Source organism: Pipistrellus hanaki, assembly GCF_964339955.1.
Source record: "Pipistrellus hanaki genome assembly, chromosome: 1".
Taxonomy (NCBI): Eukaryota; Metazoa; Chordata; class Mammalia; order Chiroptera; family Vespertilionidae; genus Pipistrellus; species Pipistrellus hanaki.
Genome location: NC_140503.1, coordinates 139,004,959 through 139,013,229, shown reverse-complemented (window position 1 = coordinate 139,013,229; position 8,271 = coordinate 139,004,959). Strand labels below are relative to the sequence as shown.

The following is an 8,271-nucleotide window of genomic DNA, read 5'->3' as shown; positions in this document are numbered from 1 at the left end:
TTAGGTTCCTGGACATGATAAATCCAAGGTTCCAGGGCCCCACTAGGTGCCCTGTCATTCCTGGCAGGTAGATGAAGGGACAAGTATACAATAGGCCAGGAGGCTCTTTGGAGTTCTTTCTGTCAAAAATCACTCAGACATGATGTTTATTTGCAGTAGCCTTTTTGTCTGGACTAAGGGAAGATGGATGAACTAAAACCTACTTGGACTTGTCATTAATGGCCCATATCAATCACTGCAAAAAGTCACTGCATTACCTCAAAAAGAGGATTGAAACAAAGCATTTTGGTAAAATGAGAAATGACAACTTTAGTGATGCTTTTTTTAATCATAAATAATTTGTTAAAGCATTCCATTGGTGATTGGAAGATAAGTGATTTGTTTTTGTTAGGGTGTCAGCATTGACTCAACTTTACAAAAAAAGCTGGAGAAATTTTTAACCCTTCAGAAAGAAAGTACATAAGCAAATATATTCTATCTTAGATGATAATACAAGAAATCAACAAACAGAATGTTTACACCAAATTTCCCTCACTAATACCTTTCAAAGCATGGGATTAATGCCTTTGTGGACTGTACTGATCATGCAGAAATTCAAGTAGACCATGAAGTTATGGCAGAATGGGGCTATGGGAGGTTCCTCAGAGAGCATATTTATGATTCAGAACTGCCTTCGCTCAAAACTGTCTTTCATTTATACTTTTTAGTATACACACTGGAAAGTGAGCAAATGAAGCTTCATGAATATAGAATTAGTAGATAGCATCTCTGTATTGGTTTTGTGGTCTTGGGAGCCTCAAAGACCATGACCCAAGTAATGGCTCAAATACTATCATACTCACACACCGCCACCCCTTGCTAGATAGAGTTATTTGTAAGGGATGTAGGTCAAAGATAGTGATCAATCATTTACCTTTGGGAAAACTCTAATTCTCAGAATATAAAGATGTTCCTCTTCTCTGGAATTTGTCCACTTTCAACAATGTAGGTGATCAGACAAGGAATACTTTACTGGAGTAACTGTTTTTCTAGAATTTTGACTCCAATATATAATAGTCCAGGAAACTGAAATAACTTGCAAATAAGATTGCAATATGTCTAATACTAGAAATTGAGAAATGCCTTGTTTCAGTTTAGAAGAAGAAAAAGAAGAAGAAGAAGAAGAAGAAGAAGAAGAAGAAGAAGAAGAAGAAGAAGAAGAAGAAGAAGGAGGAGGAGGAGAAGGAGAAGAAGAAGGAGAAGAAAAAGAAGAAGAATAGAGAAAATATGAATTTAAGACTGGCAGGCTTTGTGTTGATAGTGGGCAGGTGTATTGCCCCGCAGTGGTGGTTTATAAGCATCATGAAGGAAGTGGCCACTAGCAGCCTAGTGGGCTCAGTAAGAGGAAGTCGTGTTGTTCTCCCTTTTTGTTTACATGGTTACAAGACCTATTTATTTCTTAGGGAAAAATATCCCACCAAAAACCAATGGCTAATGCTAATTAAAGAAGTAAAGAAAGCTAAAGGTGATGGTTCTTTGCCAGAAAGTAGAGTTTGGAATTAGCAAGAGTAAAAAGATGAACTTGAGGGCAGTTCAAATACAGGACATAAACAAGTCTACTATGTGCTCTAAAAAGGTACAAGGAGCTGAAACTAGTTTAGCTCAGTGGGTAGAGTGTCAGTCAGCCTGCAGACTCAAGGGTCCCAGGTTCGGTTCCAGTCAAAAGCATGTACCTTGATTGGGTAGCATAGTTTTAAAATAAACTACAAAATATAATAGTATCCACCTGTTTTAGAATTTCCTGTTTATTGTTTTCTCTGGAGTAACAAGTAAAATTAGGCACAAAATAGTTGTCATGGAGAACATTGAAAGGCATAAAAATTTGCTTTTAAATTCATATTAAAATTAACAGATTAGTCATTTTAAATAATAAAGTTTGTTTTTAGAAACTGGTTATGAATTTTTTTAATTAAATTGTCTTGTTATATTAACATCGCTTTGCCACAAGCCATTAATAGCTGAAAATATTATAAATTCTTAAAATTTATGTAAACTGAAAATTGCTTCCCACTGACAAATATATATAATATGCTGACATATATAATAAAGATTTTACTTCAACTTTCATGTGAAATGGCAGTGGGTTGGCAGCCCCATGAATTTGACTTCTCACAACTTCCCATTTAAACTGTATTCATACTGACAGAAATTATATTATTGGATATTTGGAGGAATTGCTGTAATCATATTGATCTAACTGGATGTAGAGAAAAATATTTTCCTATACAAAGACAGGAAGAAAATACAGAGGTGAGCAAAAGTAAGTTTACAGTTGTTCATAATAAATAATATAATAATTAATTAATTAAAATACAATAATAAACTGTTTCTTGTACTCAGAACTGTAAAACCACACCTGCCAACCTCTGTATTTTCTTTCCCATTGTCTTCCTGTGGACCCAGAACTCTAAGGATTGTACTTTTGCTTCTAGATCATTACTACTTCCACTCCTGTCAAATAAAACTCGCTCTCAGACTCTTGCAGTTTATTATACTCGCTGCCCTTTTCCTGCTTTTTAACCAAATGAAATGAAGGCCTTTGTCAGTTGGCTCAGTCTCCCTCTCCATGTGAGAGAAACCTTGCCGTCTGCATAAAGGAATCAGCATTCCGTCAAAACCTAGCACTTCAGTTCCCTGGCCTACTGTGGTACTTGTTCCAAGTAATCTTCTTCACTTCCATCTCAGATTCCCACAACCAGGTTGGTACTCCAGTCCTTGTCACCATTTGCTCTACCTCCCATTGTCAAAACTTAGTTACATTGCCAGGTTTGCCTGCAAGGGGGAGGGTGGGGGGGGGGGCTGTACATGAAGTTTTATTCTGGGTAGCCACATCCCAGCTGAAATTCAGGGCCTCCACTGCAGAGAAAGAAGGGGAGAAACGATATTAGGGTACAAGTAGCAGTCTCTGTCACACCTACTAATGTTTAAGAAGAAATAGGGAAGATCTACTAAGAAATACTTTCAAAATGCTTGAGAGATACAAAGGTAGATCTGAACCATCATGCACTGCTGGTGGGAATGCAGACTGGTGCAGCCACTGTGGAAGACAGTATGGAGTTTTCTCAAAAAGTTAAAAATGGAACTCCCATTTGACCCAGAAATCCCACTTCTAGGACTATAGCCCAAGAAGCCAGAAACACAAATCAAAAAGGATATATACAACCCTACATTCATAGCAGCACAATTTACAATAGTTAAGGTTTGGAAACAGCCTAAGTGCCCATCAGCAGATGAGTGGATTAAAAAATTGTGGTACATCTACACAATGGGATACTACTCTGCGGTAAAAAAGAAAGAGTTCTTACCATTTGCAACAGCACGGATGGAACTGGGGAGCATTATGCTAAGCGAAATCAGCCATTCAGAGAAAGATAAATGTCACATGATCTCACTCATTTGTGAGATACAATGATCAAGATGATCTGTTGAACAAAAATGGATCCAAAGACAAGGTGGCACTGAGCAGACTGTCCAACCTCAAGGAGAAGGCAGGGGAAGGGGGATTAGAGATCACCCAAAGGACTTGTATGCGTGCATATTAGCATGACCAATGGGCACAGACACTAGGGCAGTGGGAGTGGCTGGGGGGGAGGGGCGTTAATCAGGGAATAAAGGAAACATGTAACACTCTGAACAATACCAAAAAAAAAGTATATCTGAACAAATGATAACATACACTATGTTCTTGGGTAAGCAAAGAGAAATTTTACCTTGATAATTTACCAATAAATTGTAATAGCCATGAATTTTAATGTATCAAATAGTATTTAAATATGTGTATAAAATAAGACTATTAAATATGTTTATAAAAGCAGAAACAATTGTAGTAATAATTTGTCAGGTCAAATAAATAAATAAATATTTGTCAGGTCAAATAAATAAAAAAAGGTTATAGTTATTTTTAACAATTGAATAAATAACATCCAGATGTCATCTTAGGTCATGTTTTCATCAAAACTAAATTTATACATACCAGTACATCAGGCAAAGGTTGAATGCTTCTCCAAGACTTTGGCAACTCCCATGTCTTTCCTTCTGAAAACTCCCTCTAGCCTTATCCCTGCCCTCTGAACCTCATGCAATTCTTGCCTTCTATTTTTCTCTGCTTTATCCAGTGTGCATAGGGACACAGACCCACTTCTTTATTTCTCTAACGTTAGCTCACAGAGGCCTATATTTTTCCCTATTAAACTTTGTTTCCTTTTGTATTTTTTTAAAATATGGAACGCTTCACGAATGTGCATGTCATCCTTGTGCAGGGGCCATGCTAAGCTTCTCTGTATCCTTCCAATTTTAGTACATGTGCTGCCGAAGTGAACACTTAAACTTTGTTTGAACGGGTGTCAAAATTCTGTAATAGATTTTTGGTGAAACTGTTTCCATTGAAAAGTACTGATTTTAAAAACTAACAACTTAAAAACTGGCACACACACCAAAAAAAAAAAAAAAAATGGTCTACAAAACATTCTCTTTTTCTTCTTAAAGAGGAAGGTTTTACTCTGCATTACAGTCATTAACCAGTCTTTTACTATTGAGTGTGAATGGGCGGTTGCAATGCTACCACTAAGATTGGGGTGGCAGGTGTTTGGAATAATAATAATTTTGCTTTCTGGGCAGACTTGGTGACTTTACCAGCTCCAGCTGCCTTGTTGTCCACTGCTTGATGACACTCAAAGCAGCAGTCTGTCTCATGTCATGAACAGCAAAAAGATACAGAGGAAGATAAAGAAGCTCTTAACACACATGGGCTTGCCAGGAACCATATCAACGAAGGCAGGTGGCATCACCAGATTTCACAAACTAAGGGCCATCTTCTAGCTTCTTCCCAAAACGATGATCAATCTTCTCCTTCAGCTCAGCAAATCTGCAAGCCATGTGAGTTGTGTGACTGACCATCCAGCACAGGTGCATATCCAGCATTGGTCTGGCCTGGGAGATTCAGTATAATCACCTGAGCTGTGAAGCCAGCTGCTTCCATTGGTGGGTCATTTTTGCTGTCACCAGCCACATTATCATAATGAACATCTTTGACAGATACGTTCTTGACATGGAAGCCTACATAGTCCACAGGAGGAGCTTCACTCCAAGCTTTATAGTACAGTACATTTCATCAGACTTTCCTTCAGCTGTAACATTGCCTGGAGCAAAGGTGAACACCAGGCTGAGTTTGAGAACACAGGGCTCCACTCGGCCCACAGGGAGAGGACCACAAGTTTTGTAGTGACCCTGGTGGGGCTTGTCAGTTGCACGAGTTGGTGACAGGATGTGCTCCAAGCTTCAAGGAGTGTGGCACCCTTGCATTTCCATCTTTATGGGTGACTTTCCATCCCTTGGACCAAGGCATGCTAGCATTTGGTCTCAGTATGTTGTCGCCATTCCAACCAGAAATTGGTACAAATGCTACTGTGTCAGGGTTGTAGCCAAATTTCTTAATGTAGGTGCTGACTTCTTTAACGATTTCCTCAGATCACTTTTGGCTATAGGGTGGCTCAGTGGAACCCATTTTGTTAATGTCAATTGGTTGTTTCACACCCAGTGGTGTGTAAGCCAGAGGGCATGCTCACAGGTCTGCCATTCTTGGAGATGCCTGCTTCCAATTCACCGACACCAGCAACGACAATCAGGACAGCATGATCAGCCTGAGATGTGCCTGGAATCATGCTTTTGATACCGTTTCTGTGCCCTGGGGCATCAATGATGGTCACATAATACTTGGCGGTCTTGAATTTCCACAGGGAGATATCCGTGGAGCTACCACGCTCACATTCAGTTTTCAGTTCCTCCAAAACCCCAGGCATACCTGAAGGAGCCTTTCCTGACCTCAGCAGCCTCCTTCTCAAATTTTCCACTGGTTCTTTTGTAGATCCCACCACATTTATAGATCAGATGGCCAATGACTTGCCAGGATTTATGTGTCCAGTGACAACAACGTTGATCTGAATCTTTTTCTTTACTGGTTTGGCTTTAATTTAGTGGTATTTTCACAGCAGCCATGTTCTGGTTACAAACCCATTGTGAAAAAGTCACATAGGCCTTTTTTGCTTTTAATCAACTTAACTGAAAGTTTGGGCCAGTGGAGTAGAATTACAGCCTTGACAAGCAAACTATTTACACAAAAGTGGCTGTTCTTAAAAACCATTAGTGTTTGGGTACTCCATCTCCATAAATTTCACTAATTTTTCTGGTAAACCTAACTTCTCACCTTGTTACCTAGCTCTACTTCCCTCAGGAAGAATGCCCCACCATGCCCCTGTGGCTCTGTTTTCAGGTCCACTCCATTTTGCCTTGTCTCAGAAAATAACTTGTCCTTAACTTTTTTAATGTAGAGATAGCTTCAGGGGTAGCTTGGATGGAATATATCATAAGGGTTACAATATTGCCATAATTCCCATCAGACTCTGTGGAGACATGCCACATACCCATTTACTCGATGATGCACTGCAGACAGCTTGTGTGGCTCAAAATAGCCAGTGATGTGGCTCTCTTTGCTACACCCCATTCACTGACTTCCTAGCAGGTTGAAATCACACAGTGAAAGGATTTATACCTTGTAACTTGGCAAATAATTCAAATGCCAGTGTTTTATGTTTTTGTTTGGTTTGGGGTTGGAGTTTTTGTAGTTTTCTGATATATATATTAGATTGTTCATTTCTTTCAAGGGCCAGTTTATCAACATAATATTTCACACACTCTGTGTTTAATGTGCAAATATTCAAGTCTTTTGACTCTCCCACAGGACAGCTTAACCCTCAGGGCATTAATAACAGGGAGAGCCCTGGCTGGTGTAGCTCAGATGCTTGGGCATTGTCCCATGCACCAATAGGCTGTCTGTTCAATTCCAGTCAGGCCACAGACCCAGGTGGCACAGACCCAGTCAGGATGCACACAGGAGGCAACTGATCAATGTTTCTCTTTCATATTCATGTTTCTCTCTTGCACGTGTGTGTTCTCTCTCTCACACTCTAACTCTCCTTTCCTCTCTCTCTAAAATAAATTTAAAAACAAAAAAGCATTTAAAAAAAAAAAGGACAGGCAGAGAATACTAAGCAACAAGATGATTCCATTGCTTGAATTCCACACAGATCATAGGAACATAATAATCTGCCTTATTTTAGTCCATTGTTTTTACCGTGAAACAATATTGAATGGAATAATTCAGCATCGTGGATATGCAAATGTATAATTTATTAATTAAATTTGTTAATTAATTGAGTCAAACTTGAGACAAAAAGGATGCTATTATACTACATTCTTTAAAAAAGCTTCTGGGGTTCAATATCTCTTACAAGATTTAATGTAAAGCCTACAACCCCAAGCCAGACCCCACCCCCCAACCACTTACATAAGATAACTGAAGGTAGAGAAGAGAAGATCATTGGGCTTATATGGAATGTAGCGTTCATGGAAAAAGGTACTTCCCCAGGCCTCAAGTCAAGATTACAAAAGGGAATCTTTCATAGATTGTTGAATAGAAATTTTTGGTCCTCCTAGATGAGCACCTGGCTTTATATTTGAGCAATGGCTATCTGATAAGATCTGCTGACCTTATCCTGTGAATTAAAGGAAAATGATGGTAGGCTAAGACAGAAGGTGGCAATAGAACAGACAAGACTCTTACCATTGGTGCTAAGGGTGTGTGAATTTCTCACAGGTCCGGGAATACCAGAAAAGGAGCTAATGTTGAGATCACTTTGCTAGCAATCCTCCAGGTGTATGGAGTACAGCATGGGAGGCTGTGGCACGTACCACTGTGGAGAGAACTGAATAGAAGAAATTAGAAGTGCTTGTGCCAGAAAAGATGCCCCATGCCAGAGAAGTGAGCCATATGGAGATCTCATGGGGCAGGGCACAGTACACACACCGCACATGTACCCCTCCATAAGACAGCAACTCTACCAAGGCTTTTTACACAAAGCGCCCACCATCAGCAGCCTCTCAGAATTAGCCAGAGGAGCAGCAGAAACCAACAAATGAAGAAGTACAACTATAAGCAGTTAAAACAGATTGATTTCCACCTTTCCTTCCTGTTGTTCCCAACCGGAGCAGTGAAGGTCAGGAAGTGCAGACCATCTTAACCTCCCACTTAAAGACTCTTGAATTGTGATTTTAAGAGGTAATTGGACATGAAAAAACTTTAGACCATCTATGAGAGAATTTTAAACTTGATGGGCTGAGTTTTTAAATCTGAGAGTGTCCGAAGTTTATGGAATCTGTCTACAACAGTCTTAAGAG

The 8,271-nt window shown here is 39.5% G+C and overlaps 1 pseudogene across 1 annotated transcript; it reads right to left on the bottom strand.

The window, feature by feature from the left end:
- Nucleotides 1-4,567: 4,567 nt before the first annotated feature.
- On the bottom strand, nucleotides 4,568-6,538 carry LOC311620974 (elongation factor 1-alpha 1-like; annotated as a pseudogene). The gene is made up of 2 exons: nucleotides 6,459-6,538; nucleotides 4,568-6,001 (listed from the first exon to the last, which is right to left on the bottom strand). The product of its transcript is annotated as an elongation factor 1-alpha 1-like (transcript).
- Between the last annotated feature and the right edge of the window lie 1,733 nt (nucleotides 6,539-8,271).